Below are 16,281 nucleotides of genomic sequence, written 5' to 3'. Positions count from 1 at the left end.
ACTGTTCATGACAAAATTGTGTGGGCGCAACCTTCACAAGAACACAGAAAAAGAGGACACAGGACGCAGGATATATCGCATGCCTTATGTCATCTTTTTTTTATGTGCGCTTTGTAATGTGTGCACCCGCATATTTCCATCACAAACGAGGGACGAGGTGTGGTAGCCGCTTGCGGACGAGTCTGGCTGTCGCCGATCTTAACGCAGCCTGGGTAAAGAGCTGGAGTGTGAAATGCACGACTTGTCAGTGGTTAGGCTTCAATGGCACCTGTGTGTGAGCAATATTAGCGCGCGCTATCAAAAAAAAAAAAAAAATTCAAGTGATTGAAATTATGCTCAGCCCTCTAGTCCAGGATGGCTCTGTGGCATTAAACGTAGCGAACCGTAAATATAACCACTAATATGCTTAACTAGGTAAAACGTACAATCGGCAGGTGTCTGCGATGTGAACTTTGTACACCATACAGAATTAAACCTGCTGTTTTCCTACCGGATACTGTTCCTTGTTTACAAAGGACAATGATGTGGAATTCAGAAGCATCGAGGCTTAACAAACCAAACACCACCCCCGCACCGGGAATATCACCTCTACAGTGACGCAAAAAGGAGCGCCAAAAATTGTATACGTCTTCTGTTCGATCCTTTCTGTCCAATATCAATGACCCTGAGTGGTTCCCATTACTTGCACAGTACCTCTTCCAATGTTTACTTGGTGCGTATTGTTTCATGTGATTCATAGAATCTTCAAGGATACACCAATGGTCTCTACACATGAGAACAATGCGGGGTATTGTAGAAAAACAGTCCTGGAGGCGCTGATTGATCGGGTGCTCTAGATATATTGCATCGACTACTTGTAAACAAAATAAATAAGAGCTGAAACTGACTTCAAACCCATCTTATGTGTTCAACATTGACCAAGATCAAGTGTATTGATATGCTGTGCTCACAGCCCTGATAGGTTTTACCTAAAACAAGTGTTTTTCAAAAGGTATAAGGATTGAAATACGCCGAGGATGGGAAAGGTTGGCGTGCATTCTGAAACGAGTGCTCCGTGTGCTCTTTTGCCATTAGCTATTCTGATCTGCAACGTTGGAACTTTGTCAAAATAGTCGCTAAAATTCTAAAGGTTTCCGATATACACACTTCATATCCTCACCTACAGCCATCTTTTCATTTCGGTTACCGTTACTGCAAAGTTCGGTTACACCACAAAGCGCGCTTCATGACGGGTACAGATAATTGTACCTTTGTTTTGCTGGCATGATAAATGTAAAGGAAAGCAGTAAGCAGCGATGGATGTATCGCATAACAGTGTTAGAGAAAAGGCAACAAAGAAAAACAGGCGCTTACATTCGTGCTGCAACACGTAGCATGAGTGACCGCAGGCCCGCTGACTGCTTTTTACCTTTACAGGTGACATGGGTGTCCTCGCGTCCCTCGTATTCTTCCTCGGTGAGTATGACTTTCCCGAACTTCATGAACATGTGAGAGACGGTTTCCCGTAGCTTGACCTCAGCCTTAAAAGCACCCTGTTTGCTTTTTTGTGTGTGTGTGTTGTGTGCGTGTGTGTGTGTGTGTGTGTGTGTGTGTGTGTGTGTGTGTGTGTGTGTGTGTGTGTGTGTGTGTGTGTGTGTGTGTGTGTGTGTGTGTGTGTGTGTGTGTGTGTGTGTGTGTGTGTGTGTGTGTGTGTGTGTGTGTGTGTGTGTGTGTGTGTGTGTGTGTGTGTGTGTGTGTGTGTGTGTGTGTGTGTGTGTGTGTGTGTGTGTGTGTGTGTGTGTGTGTGTGTGTGTGTGTGTGTGTGTGTGTGTGTGTGTGTGTGTGTGTGTGTGTGTGTGTGTGTGTGTGTGTGTGTGTGTGTGTGTGTGTGTGTGTGTGTGTGTGTGTGTGTGTGTGTGTGTGTGTGTGTGTGTGTGTGTGTGTGTGTGTGTGTGTGTGTGTGTGTGTTGGCAAAGGCGTTGAAGGCCTCATTCTCGAGAATAATTGCAGTTGTTTGCTTTGTGTGCCAAGAATAATGTGCATGCGTCTGACAGTTGGTAATTGGAAGCTAAGATGGCGGAGAGCTGATCAAACGGCGAGTCGCGTGAGATCATGGTAGCACCATATGACATGGCCAAATTGGTTGGAGCTGCCAAATGGGGCAGCTTCTTCGACATGCGAATGGAATCCGGGAACCTTCGGTTCTAATTCACGAACTACATAAGATTCGAAACCGGGAACCTTAGGTTCCAATCCTCAAACGCTGCCTAAAGGTCACGCACGCCTGCCAGTGCGGTTTGGTTAAAGCGGAGCTTTTACATGTAGTTTACTTTTCCCTCCGGGATATCAAGCGGCAGTGCCACCACCCATCAGGAATCTTGTCCGATTTTGTTTGCCCTGTCGCTCTCATTGGTTAAGCTGTTTCGTGACGTCGCAACCACGTGGCCTCGTGCGGGTAAATCAACCTATCTCCGGTATAGCTGTAGTTTGACCTCGCCCGATTTTGACCAGAATCGATGTCCACTTCAAATCGACTACGGAGAAAACGATGGTGACCTCCGAACTTAGCTCCGGACACCTTAAAATGTGGCCCACCCATCTCGGAAATGCGATCCCATCCGACTCGGGACAAAATCGATGTTCATTCTAATTTCACGACGCTTAACATGGGGGAGACTTCAAAATTTGGCCCGGGTCACCCCCTAATTTGGCCAACACACACCACCTAAATTTAATTTTGGCCATTTCGCACGCAATTCGATGCCCAGTCATAACTGACCTCCATAATCTGTCACGGCCATTTTCCAAATTAAGCCTTGGCCATCCCTAGAGTTCCCAGATTTGATTAAGCCAATCAGCACCAATGTGAATTTTCAACGATATCTGACTGCCAGGTATGACAGTGACTTCCAAATTGGCCATGAATGTTTTCCTAAATTCAGTCCAACCCATTGCCAGTAACGGCCCGGTCCCAGTCCTGGAGCCTGATTCGGGTCAATTTGGAACAAAATTGCTGTACTGGTCCTTGAGTTCCCGTTAAAATGCAAATCGTTCGACATTGCCTAAACAGAATACATCTTAATTACACCGTTGGTTAAAAAACTGTGTTTTTTTGGCGCATGATGACCTTAGTTGCCTATGTGCCAAAAAATCCCACTCAACTCAGAAAACTGTTGTCAGGTTATTAACGACATTATGTCGTGCTTTTGCTCTATAATCGATTTAACTGACCACTTCCAATTTTTTTTTTCTTAACACATAAGCGTATCGGGTAACACTGTGTGCCCGATGTGCCTTTGTTTTCAGGTGCACTGCTCTTCTTTTTGTCCAAGCAATGAGTCCTAATTTCAGCATTGTTTACTGTGACAGTTTATGTTTGACGTTTGTACAATAGCAGCTGATAAACGCCTTAACTCCGCACTGTGTCGACACCGGCAAAAAAAAAAAAACGCATGTCCTTACCCTACACCGTAAGACGCCCTGCAGGCTGAAGCGTTCATCTGAACAGGAAGGGACTAAAAACATGAAATCTGTGAAAGCCTCGAAACTTGACGAAAATGAACTGAAAGTGCTTTTTCATTTCCTCTTGCATTAATATCAAGTCGCTGGCGTTTTCATAAATCTGCACAAACCTTTAGGAACAGACAGATGACGTGGAGCTATTTGCTAATAAATAATTGTGCCACTTCTCAAACTAACCAGAAATAGGCTTCGATTTTGTCGATAACTGGAGGCTAAGCCAGAAAGGAATGTTTGTTGATCCATCTCTGGTGCTAGTTCTGAAAGCCTGGCTGCAAGCCTTCATTTAATAGCATGCTGACTACAGTCGATATGAACAATCTGAAACAGAATATGCTGGTTTGAAATGTTATTTTTGTACTTTGTAAAGCCTGCGCGCAGTTGTGCACAGCCTGCAGAACCCTCTATATAATTATATAGTGATGACAAATTATTGAAGACGTTATGAAAAATATTATACAATTAAATGTCAACCACAGTTTTACTTAAACGAAATATTCAGTTGGTCAGATAACCTAACCCATTTGACCTTATGAGCTCTGAAGGTACGTGTAATATGAAAATGAGCCGCTCTGTTTTAGGCAAGCTTCTATAAGGCGGAATTCGACCATGTATATCGTTATTCTTGTCGTGAACAAATGTCGCAGCGAAGAACATTTTGAAACGTTTTGAAATATATGTTTTAATTTTTGAAGCCCCATAATACTTTTGCCTACATTTTCGCAATATCCGTTTTGTTTTGAACTAACTCTTTACGAAAGGTGCACTACAATTAAGCGTGATGAATAATTTATTAAACATGCTCTGTGAACAATTTCTTTTTTAAATATTCGTGCACGGGCTCTTCTATAGCAATGCTGCTTTTTCTTAAGAAAAAGCCTATGGTGAACTCCCGTCACGAAATCAAAATCAAAATGGCCGCTTTAAGGAATTAAACTAATTTACTGCCGTAATTAGGGAAATCTTTTTATGTAGGACACCAGTGGTATTTCTAAACGTGTCTACTGCGTAATATCAAACTTCTAATCCGCAGAAATAATTCATTGCAGGAAATAAAATTCCGCTGAAATCTAGACGAGAATAAGAATAATTTACAGAATGGGATGCAGTTATATTGTGGTTGCACTGAACAGCTTCAGGTCACTTTATTTTTCAGATGTTCATCATTTAATCTGGACTTCCCTTTAATCTTAAGGACGATCGATATTTGATAACCGCGATTGTGCAATTTGGGTTGTCTTCAGGCTTGAGAGCCATAATATGTTGATATTTAATATTGAATGGCAATTAGATTTTGTCTGTAGTCGGATGCAAGTTACAAATAGCAGCGCCAAGTGAAAATAAGTTTGCCAGCCGTATGTTCGGTTTGCCCGTCATGTAGCCACGAACTTCTAAAAACAAAGAAAAAAAGAAGAATGCAAAAAAAAGGAAACAAATTCCGGCATTTATTTTTCAAAGTAGGAACTTAAAACGTCACAAAACCTATAATTATGTATGATATGTAGGCATTGACCTTTGACTTAATGTTTGAAAGAAGGCATTCGCTAAAGAGCCCTGCAGTTGGATGAAAAAACAGTAGGTAATAGTTGTACAGCGAACTGCATGATAGACGATTTATTGCATGATAAAATATGTTCAGTTTGATGTGCATCTTACCCGTAGGTGCAGCGTGGTCTGGACTTTATGCGGCCCAGTATGCCCTAAGGAAATTTGGATTTGGCAAAACTGGCGTGAAACCGGACACACCAGCTGCGAAGTGGCAGAAGCGATATCGTGGTGCCATACCTCGAGACGGACTCTTCGCTACCCTGCAAAGTTGGGGCATGAGTGGCATTCCCATGATGTACAAAGTGCCACTCTGTATGCTTAGCATAAATTTGTGCCTTAGGCTCAGATCATTCGTTATCCGTCTAGTTTCTTAAAGAACTGTCACAACCTGTCAGTACCTGTGGAGACTCCTGGACCTCATGCACCTTTACTGCAAAAATAAAATTGGCACCTGAGGCAACTAGTTATGACGATTTTGTGCGACTACGTGCTATGCAAAGGGACGGACTTCCTCAGTTCATCGGGACACCCCTGGGTGACGCAGTGGGAACGTCCCTTTGCCTGACTAGGCATTCGTCTTCGCTGGAGGAATGAAGGGTGGAAAGAGGACTTTTGAAATTAATCGCCTGATTCCATCTTGAGTAGGCGACAAAAATCACGTGCCACGATTCTCGTCGGGCACTAATGGCCTTAGACCGCGTATGTTTTATTATCGTTATGTCTCAGACCGATAAGGAATTAAAAAGCATGATTGGCTACGACCTTCAAACCAGATCGAGTTTGAAGGATAATATCAAGTAAGTCATGTCAATTTTCAACAGGAAACCACACAGCAGCATGTTTACGATCGTGGCCAGGCGTTGATAACGAAGAGTGGGGATAATGCGTAGACAAGTGATTGCTGGTCTGGCCTACAAGGCTGAAATGATTCGAAGAAAAAAAAATGGGATGGGGATCACGTGGTGTGTGCTTTCCGATCAGTAATGGGTCTTCGATGGCATTCTTCTAGAGAGAAACGCGTCAAGAGTTGCAGGAATACTAGCCACTTAGTTTTAAAGATAGATTTTTTTTTTTTCGGGCATTAGGTTTACTTCAGCGAGTAATAGAACTTTTATTTGTCCAACAGGAGGACTATTCTCCGCTTCTAGGGTTGGACGCCGAGGTTAGGAACAGTCACCTTAGTTGTAGGCCGGTAGTTCTTGGACCAGGGGGCATAGTTGGCCAATGGAACGATTTCATTTTCGGCTCTTGGGTTCGAGCCTAGCAGAAGGGTTTACAAAACGCCCTTTCTTGTTACACCTTTGAGCCCTGTCTGGTGACTTTCAAACAAATATAGTCTGTGATATAGTGATCCCCTTTCATTGCATGAGGATCATCTGTCTGATGTTATTTCCGACCATATGCGGTTGACCAAACACTTGGTTTTGGTATGTATTTGCCTGGAGCTTTCTCCGCGCTATTGGGGCAACGCTCCACTGCTCGCATGCAGAGCTGAATGCCGACTGTCGCTTTACAGGGACCTCTATGAATTGTTCAGGTCTTTAAGAAGGAACAATAGTTCGCCTTTCCTTGTTCTAAACCATTTTGTAAGAAGTCATTAGAAGGCTACATCAGCCTTGGAAGTCCCCCCTTTGGCGCTGTTAAGACGACCACAAAGAGCAACTCTCTCCACTCCTGTAATGCACAAGTAAAATAATTGGTTTTGAGGAAGTGGAGGGTGCAGTGTCTCTCTTATTGAAGTAGACACCTGAACGAGGGCCCAAAGGGGTGAGAGCAAAGCGAATTTAAAGTAAAAGAGATAAAGAGGAGCCATAGGGAAGGGCTACAGAGGGATTTCGACCACATGGAGATCTTTAACGTGCGCTGACTTGGCAGAGCACACGGACGCCTCATGGGGGTTGGCACACAGCCCCAGTCGTCAGCCAAAACACTAATAAAGGACTCGCTTTCCGTGCACACAACATTACACAAGCGGAAGTTGCCATCGCGCTAGCTGCCGCCGATCAGGACTCGTGGGCCATCATGACCGACTCGAGGGGTGCCTGCCGCAATACCGAACAGAGGTACAGTCTTTGTCAAAAGTGTACGGCCCAGGGACTTTTGTTCTAAGCCCACTAACGAGGCTCTTAAAACAATTCTAGCGTTTGAAATCAAGTAGATGACAAATCTCGCCGTCATTCTTTTCTAGCTTACATTCATATTGCAGTACTGCTCTCAGCAGTCACGTTACAGTGCTTATAGAGGCCAACCTCTTGGGCCGTATACTTTTGACAAAGACTGTACATGTCGTACTTCGCCAACAAAATTTTGCACAACAGCGACTATCTCGGTGCACCCGCGCATCGAACGATTATCTGGACTCCGGCTCACACTGCCCTCGAGGGAAACGAAACGGCCGATGCCGCTGCCCGCGCCCTCTTTTCGAGCAGCAACCTCGTCTCCCACCTATCCGGATTCCGAACCCAATCGCGCCTACACTTTCAAAAATATCATTCTATTCTACCAATCCAGCCATTTAATATATACTAAGCCCTGCGAAAGCCTCACAAAGGCGGAGGAGCGTATTCTCCTTCGCCTTTACATCAAAACTTTACTGTGCCCGGCAGCACAACAATACGTTGACCCCGCTTATAAGGGAGAATGCCCGCACTGTGCGAAAAGACCTCAGACATTTTCCACGTGGTGTGGGCATGTCAGGAAAGCCCCCAACCTATCCACCCTACCCAACCCTTCCCGGGAGGAATTAGAGGCAGCCCTGCTCGGCTGCTTTGACCTTCGGCACAACGAGAATTCGTCGAGCGAGCCCGGACCACGACCGACACCAATGGGCTCCCGTTAGAGGGCGCCCACCTGATAATTGTAGGAGTACCTACTCCTACGGTACTTAGGTACCGCTGCCGTATCCAGCCGCTTCGCGAGGTCAGCGTTAGGGCTGTGCACGGGCTCTGGTCGGCCCGAAGGCCCGTACCCGGCGCACGGCCCGCGGGCCAGGCTCGGGCGGCTCGAACGACCTTTCGCTCGGGCTCGGGCTGGGCCCGGGCCAAGGTATATTTGTCTTGGGCGGGCCAGACCAGGCCGGATACCCCGATCACGAACACATGCAATATTTGCGAGAGCGCGAATACAGCCGTAGTGCGATAAGCGTCTAGAATGCAAGGCATTTTCCCGCGCCGTCCCCCCCGTGAGAACTACGAGTTCTTTTCCGACGTCGACCCGCCTTTCCTCCTCGCAGCGAACGGATTTTTGGTGGCCGTCGATGACCGAGCAGAAGGGTCACTTGTGGGCTATTTAGTTTCGAATTTCGCATATCCGCTTTAGTAACATCGGCGCCGATGTTTTCGTATCCGTTTCAATATTCGCACCTCGCTGTTGCCTATCACACGTCTCTATTGCGACTTACTCCTGCCTCGGCATGGCCTAGTTTGAAGCGGGATATAGCTAAAAATATCTGGGGTGCGAGAGTTTCAGCTTGTCTCTCTTGCTGCGAAAATTTCGCGTGAAAGGCACACGGTGAGCTTGGCGAGCTCACCAAATACTTGACCTCAAAATCAGCCCCTTGTTTAGGGTTACAGATAGCGCACATTTAGAGAAGCAAACAGGCTGCTTACCAAAAACTTGCTTTCCTATCGAAGAACGTGTTAGCCTTTCCAGACACATGTTGTAGCACCGAAAGAAACTGCAGCGCTACCGGGTTCATTATCCATGAGCGCCGTAAATGCCTCAATTCAATTGATAACTTATCGTTTTTGCATAAGTTAGTTTTGCATACGTCCTGTGTTTTTATATATTCGTCAAGTTTGACATTTCAAACGTGAGAACTCAACATTTTAAGATGTTGGATAAATCTATCATCCTGACATCTTTTTCCTCACTTCAACTGCAATGACGGTCCGGGCCGGGTCCGGATTTTAAATTTAAGCGCAGGACTGTGCCGGGCCGGGCTCAGTTCCTATTCGAGTCGGGCCGGGCAGGGCTCGGGTCTGTAGTGTCGGGACCGACTGGGCTCGGGCTCAAAATTTCGGTCCGTGCACACCTCTAGCCAGCGTGGCTACGCGCTGAGCCGTGGCACCACAGCTCCGCCAGCTGTGCGCATGCGCGTAGTGACATCATACCCTACAGGTGGTGTGCTCGCCTTGCCGCTGCACAGGGTAGCGAAAGAGAATAAGAAAAGAGGGAGGAGGAGAGAAGTGGCGGCGCTGCTGTATAATTAGGTGGCTGGCATCATATGTCGTGCCTTAAAATTAGTGATTACGCCATATCTGTGGTGTAGTATGTTATAACTTAAAATTGATAACGTCATCAGTGATGCAGTATGTCGTACCTTGAAAGTGATGGTGACAAGGCCATGACTGTCCGTCCGACCATGACCATGTCCCACCTTTACTTATGCAGAACGAGAGGAAGAAGATGGCTACACGCTATGAAACAGTACTGAACAATGGTAGAGGGGGGAAGAGTTCGCAAACCGAGCTACCGTTTCGACAAATGGACTCGTCTTCGTCTGGGCAGAGCGATCATCAGTGGCAGGGGTTTAAATACGCTTTTGCTTCCGAAGAAATGCTGGGGAGTGGGAGGGAGGGGGGTTGGTGAGAAGAAAGTAGGTCAAAGGAGTGAAAATAATGTTTCTTTAGTATATATTTCTCAGCCTGAAACCGGTGATCCCGTGGCCGGAAAAAAATAAAAAGTGGTAGCAATAAGAAAACCTATAATGCGGAGTGGATGATTTGTCAGCACTTAAAGCAGGTTCGGTTAAAGAGGAGGCAGGCATTCCAAAGGTTCCTGATATTGAATACGTCTGCACGGAAACAATAGATTTAGCTTACCGTGATCCGCGATCCGCCACCGTGACCCGCTATCGTGCGTGGGCGGGGCGCACAAGCTGATTGGTCCCGACGCGGCAGGTCTATGGGCCCACATCCAGTATATGGCGCCATCTATCGTCGTCAAGGAATCTGGGCATGCGCAGTGGAACGCGCGGTGGCGAATCACGGTAAGCTAAAACTCTAATTCTCAAAAGCTTTCCGCAAAGGGTGGAGAAAGACAAAGAAATAGAATAATAACAGAAAAGTGAACCATGCTAAAAAAAGGTTCAAGGGTCAACAAAAGTAGGAATTGATAAGAATGAAACGTGTTCGGAGAAACGCATGCTGTCTATGCTATTGCGGAGGGGGAAGAGTGTACACGTGCTGTGGATAAACTGTACAAATAACAATATATATGATTGTTTCCCGACTAGTTATGGCACAGAGGGGATATAATTAAGGGGCTCTAACGTTCCTTTAGAGATGTTTATTTCTATTTATTCTAATGTTCTAAATTTATGGATTAGATATGTCTGTCTATATTTTCTATCCCTTGCCGATTTAAAGCCCCACCTGGAGAATATATAAATATTATTTTTCTTGGAACTTATGGTCTTTTCGATTGAAATCCTGCGAAACTGCTTTCTGGCGGCTTTGCCTAGGTCTGCCCGATCACCATTAAGGCGCATATATATGGCTTGTAGGAGCATTCCTGCAAAGATCTCTCTGCTTAGAGGTGCTGTCCTTCCAGTTGTCTTGCTGATCAAAAAAAAAAAAAAAAAAAAAACCCGCGACACATCTCAATTGCGACTGACCACAGGCACCACCTGCGGTAACGACGCTTGGCAATCAGCACGCAAAGCGGCACTGCCTGGAACCACAAGCGGCAGCTATAACGCTGAAACCCGTTATCATAGTCCAGGCCGTATAAACAGACGCGCGCGCGCTCCAGACCGGCCGTGGTAGCGGATTGTACGAGCTCAGTTCAGTTCCTGTACAGAACGTCCGGTGAAGTCCATGTGTACAGGCGCCTCTTGTGCTGTTGAAAATGAGTATTCGCTATGGTCAGGTTGTTTTCTTGACAAAACTCTACTAGCCTCTGCCCAGCTTCATTTGTCTCGCCAAAACTGAACTTGCCTATAATTCCGGATATTTCTTCACTCTCGACGTTAGCATTCCAGTCTCCTATGAGAAAAACGATGTCTGATGATGAAGGGCGGTCTAAAAGGCATTGCAGGTAAGCATAAAATCTCTCAACGTCAGGAATAACAACAGGGTCTGTATGTTATTCCTCAAAACGTCTGCGGCGGCCAGGTGCAATGTTTCCGCTTCAGTGGTGTTGGTAACACAAGGAAAAATAAAAAGCGCCACTAACGTGCGTCACAAAAATGTGCACAACAGGGCCCTTGTTTTTAAATTTTTAAGATATATTTCCAGTGGTTTCATCCGCTTCTACGACACGTGTCAGCAAGGCCGCCAGTTCGGAATGCCGAACTGGCTACGTAGCTGGTTCTGCAGCAGTTACAAGGAATTATTAACAAAGTTAAACAATCTCCTATGGAAATAATAGATAAGTTTGATTCGGTTAATATACCTTCGTTCGCTAGAAACCTGCATTTTGTTATTTAATGCTTTGGTTTCTGCGGTTTAACGTCTCAAAGCAACTTAGGCCATGAAAGACTTCGTAGTGGAGGGCTCCGGAAATATCGACCACCTGGGGTTCTTTAACGTGCACTGACATCACACAGCACACGGGCGCCTTGCTTTTCGCCCCCACCGAAAAGCGGCCGCCGAGGCCGGGATTTGATCCCGCATCCTTGGGCATAGGAGTCTAGCGCCCTAACCACTGCATCACCGTGGCAGGGTATTCTTATTTCATGTTCTTCATGTTCTAAACAAAAGTATAGCCAGCGTTCTTTCTTTTTCTTCTTACATCTGGAAGCTTGCTAACAAAATATTATTAAACGTCGTCTGTCTTGCATTTCTTGCATAGCATCATACATAAATCCAGAAGGAGAACATTGCAGGTTTTCGTCAGGCATCATCAGCACAAAACAAAAAGGGCATAGTAGTAGAGCGTTATGGGTACAAGTATGGGCTCCACAAAATATTTTCGACTGCCCAATTACAAAATGTACGCAATGCATCATTCAAGAAATTTTTAAGGAAGTCTTCATATGTGTGAGTCAACTTGAGAAACTGTTTGCGAGGGTTACCCATAAATTTCACAGCAGAAATCGAGTGATTAATATACACTTCACGTTGTTGTGAAAAGGCATAGGCGAATAAAACCGCCAATTCTCCAGGGTGATTGAATGTTTAAGGCGCTTGACTGCTGCGGCCAAGTTTCACTTGAGATAAAATGCAGTGCGCTCGTGTGCTGTTCGATGTTCGTGCAAGGTGAAGGTCGCAAGGTGGGTGAAGTACCGAAACACATAGAACCAGTAAATCTGATATTACTGCGCTGAATAAGAGCACAGACTCCGAATGTTTGGGCATTTTCCCCTGAAAATGAAACCATTCAATTCATTTTTTTTAAATATTGTCCAATCCCACGACATAAGTCAGTATATCAGCAGATGTTGTCTCGGAATGATTCTAGTCTTGGCTATAATTTTCAAAAATGCGCACCATTAATCTTCTGTGGCGGTCTTGTTTACTGTCAGAGCCGGACAAACACCACGAGCAAAATTTTATAATCATTAGAAAGTTAATACTATTTCTTTCAATATGTTCATGAGCCCCGCCGGGGTGGCGCAGTGGTTACGGCGCTCGACTACTGTTCCCAAGGACGCGGGAACGAATCCCGGCCTCGGCGGCCGCTTTTCGATGGAGGCGAAAAGCAAGGCGCCCGTGTGCTGTGCGATGTCAGTGCACGTTAAAGAACCCCAGGTGGTCGAAATTTCCGGAGTCCTTCACTACGGCGTCTCTCATAGTCTGAGTCGCTTTGGTACGTTAAACCCCACAAACCAAACCAAACCAAACCAACCGAAATGTTCTTGAAATTTTCCCTACAAAATTTCACAGTACCGTACAATTATATTGTTTACTACCGTATATTATATTGAAAACGGAGCTGAATGGTCCCTAAGGCCGTTCTAGTTATTCGCTGCGACCGCGTGAAAAACTGTCAAAGCCCATTTTTGTCACGTATCAGGACTTGACACTTCTCCGATTTGTGTTCATAACAGAGCACACAACTTGCTCATAGTTCAGTTTCCTCAAAATTCTGGGATTGAACAAACAATAAGACGTATTAGTAACTTGGTGGGGGCTTGTTGTCGATTCATTTTATAAAGTGGCAGTGCAAAGAGGCAGGACGTAAGAGAAGGCATTTAGACTGCACTACAAGAGCCAACTCATTTGTTTCACGAAAGAAGGCAGGCAGTGAATGGTTTCAGTTTGAAAAGCGATGTATGGGGGCATTGCTTCTTGAACGACCAGAGCACGGGGCTGCTCCGACCGCAGATGCACCGCATGAAGTCTATGCGAGCGGAACGAGGATGTCCCAAAAGGTACGATCCAAAAGGTATCTTTTCTCTAAATTATTGTCAAACAAGCGTACATCCGTTCTTCAAGATTCGACATCTCGTCAGCGTTGGGTGACTCCTACTGTTTTTTGCCGCGTTGTTTTGGTGAATGACTGCGGGCGTGCAATGGTCGCGGGGTGAATGCCGCACCGCCACCTGCAGCAGCAAGTTACGTAGTGTTTTTCTCCCAATACGTCTCGTCTTTGTCAGTTGGATATGAACTCAGGCATCGAAATGTGCTTGTAGACACTTGTACATTTGCTCGATCCACGCCTTTAACAAAATTACGAGGGACTTTAGCGATTAAAGTAGTGAAAGGCAAAAGCCTGAGTGCCGCATTCTGCTACGCAACTGACACTAATTAATTTGCTTTTGGTTTTGTGGGGTTTAACGTCTCAAAGCGACTCAGGCTATAAGAGACGCCGTAGTGGAGGACTCCGGAAATTTCGACCACCTGGGGTTCTTTAACGTGCACTGACATCGCACAGCACACGGGCACCTTGCTTTTCGCCTCCATCGAAAAGCGGTCGCCTAGGCCGGGATTCGATCTCGCGTCCTCAGGCAATGTAGTCGAGCACCTTAAACACTGCACCACCCTGGCGGGGCTAATTAATAAATTGTTATGTAGATAATTATTCAATGACTTAATTAGTCATTCATTAGGTAATTATGAAATAAATAATTGGTCATTATTTAGTAATTAATTAATTTTAATTTATTAGTTATTGCCATATGGCCATATAAGGCACGCATTCGCGCATACTTTAGTGGTGCTCTGTGGTTGGTTGAGACTTCTATGACGTCATCCCGCCGCGGCCAATCAGATCCGCCGCAAAAGCGGGACACATTTTGTCCACGACAGCATGAGCCATTAAAGGCTTTCGCCTAAAAAGTCGTGTACCTGCCTGCGCGGCGATAATCCTCTAGGGTCGGTGAGCTTGATCCGACTGATTCCCCCATCTATCAGGAGACGCACGTTGAGCCAGTGCAGCCTGTATCGTCAAGGTGTGCATTGTGCGTTCCTTACCCTTCTTCAGTGTTGTGCCGCTTGATTTGATCATTTCGTTGGCCGCGTGGCTGGCGAGTGCCCTTAGCTACATCACGAATGCGTATGTAGTTTTCTTTACAACCCGCAGCTCCATGGGCCAGTTTTTAGCCGCGGCCTTAGGCTGTGGTCGTACAGAGCCTGTACATTAGTAGCCCGTTTTTGTTTGTGCATTGCGCTGTGTATTAAACATGTTTTTAATTACAGCTCCTTCGGTTTTTGTTTTTTTTTTTCAGAAAGGTAACTCATTTCTGTAGCGAACACTGGCTTTGGGTTAAGCTCGCCATGGCTTAGCGTATCTCGTCTTAGCGAATATCGTCTTATATCACCGTTTGGGTCCAGCATAGTTCGGGACCACCTTCATGCGTTCTACAATTCTTGATGTTATAGGTTTTACGCACTGAGGTTGGGCAGTCCTATAAAGCACGCAGGTAGTAACATACAGGTTGGCGATCAAATATGGTGAAAGAATCATCTATGGCAGAAAATTGCCTGTTTTGTCCTATGTGTTTAATGAGTCATAATTAAACGTTATCGACTATGTAGTGAAATGTCATTTATTACCGGGTAATAATAAACGCATCAAAGCTGATTTTCAAACATATTCTAAGTAAAACCTAAACGCTATGCTTGACTTGAAGATGATTAGAAAATCGGTGTGCCGTTGCGACACTGCTCAAACCGCTTGGAATCCGCACGATAGTGTGGTTAAGTTTTGTTGGCGACCCAAGCTCTCATAGAGAATGTATGGGGGTTCATCAACACGCAAATCAACTGTACACTGCCGTAAGCGAAGAACAAAACGCGCTTCACAATGTCAATGCCGTGGTGCCAACGCTTGTACGAATTTATGCCAAGTCATGCAGGTCTCATATTTACTGTCACTGACAACTTGCCCGAGTATTTAGTTGATATTCAGTATTACAGCCGTTTATATTACATGGCAGTAAATAAGTCGCGAGTGGTCGACACTTCGTTTGTGCCTTTTTAAGCGGTGCCCGCAGCGGGGACCAAACGTGTAATACATTTTTCTCCTTCATGCCACTGTATTTAGCAAAAGTTCAGAAATGTGGAAGCCGCACGTCCCTTCCAACACAATGTCGAGCCTTTTGCGAAAACACGCACTCCATGACAAGGAATGAAATATGTGCTATTTTATTGCTGATAAGTTGAACAGCATTCCCATATAGTGACTGATTGATAAAACGACTAAAAAGAAACAAAAACCAAGTGCCTCTTGTGGCTTTTGTATCAAGACATTCGCGCGCCATATGAATACTTGAATGAACAGGCAGAAAGAGTAAGAAGGTTACATACACATCCAGACACGCAACCTCATCAGACGCTGACAAGCTGTCATGTAACTCATCCTGCGTAGCCTCTACTTTTGCTCACCATGACATACAGCAGCTCAGTGAGCAATCTAAGGAGGACAAAGCGCGTGCTCCGATGGAGCGCGTCGTGGTAGCCATTCAGAACTCAGGATCATAATATAAATCTCCCGTTGATCTGCACTGTGCAGTCCTAAGAGCAAAAGAGCTTGTTCCAAATCGCCGACTGTACAAGTTGTTTCATGCATTAGACAGCGAAAATGTTCTGCTGACAAGTTCAGTTTTTTAACGAGTCTTTCTTCACTGCGGGTGAAGTACGAAACCTTGGTGCAGCTAAAATTTAACTGACCTATTTTTTCTGAGCACCCCAGTGATTTGCCGTCAAGTTGACGTTCGCTTGCTCCGTAATATGCACCAGTTCAATGTGGGTACTGTGTGATGCAAGGCCCGGACAGTTCTCCGCTACCACCAGTAGCAATAAAATTACAAGGGTTCAAAGCTGTTGAACCGAATATTGAGCGAAAGCA

The 16,281-nt window shown here is 45.4% G+C and overlaps 1 long non-coding RNA gene across 1 annotated transcript in view; it reads right to left on the bottom strand.

Moving 5' to 3' along the window:
- LOC146173325 (uncharacterized) overlaps nucleotides 1-8,724 on the bottom strand; it is a 28,011-nt gene extending 19,287 nt beyond the window's left edge. The window contains exon 1 of the long non-coding RNA XR_014702321.1: nucleotides 8,655-8,724. This is a non-coding gene — a long non-coding RNA (uncharacterized LOC146173325). The remainder of the gene's footprint in view (nucleotides 1-8,654) is intronic.
- Nucleotides 8,725-16,281: the final 7,557 nt, after the last annotated feature.

This window comes from Amblyomma maculatum, chromosome 11, assembly GCF_055883805.1.
Source record: "Amblyomma maculatum isolate TAMU_Amacu chromosome 11, ASM5588380v1, whole genome shotgun sequence".
Lineage (NCBI taxonomy): Eukaryota > Metazoa > Arthropoda > Arachnida > Ixodida > Ixodidae > Amblyomma > Amblyomma maculatum.
The sequence above is the reverse complement of the archived record's forward strand: the minus strand, read 5'-3'. Positions and strand labels throughout refer to the sequence as shown.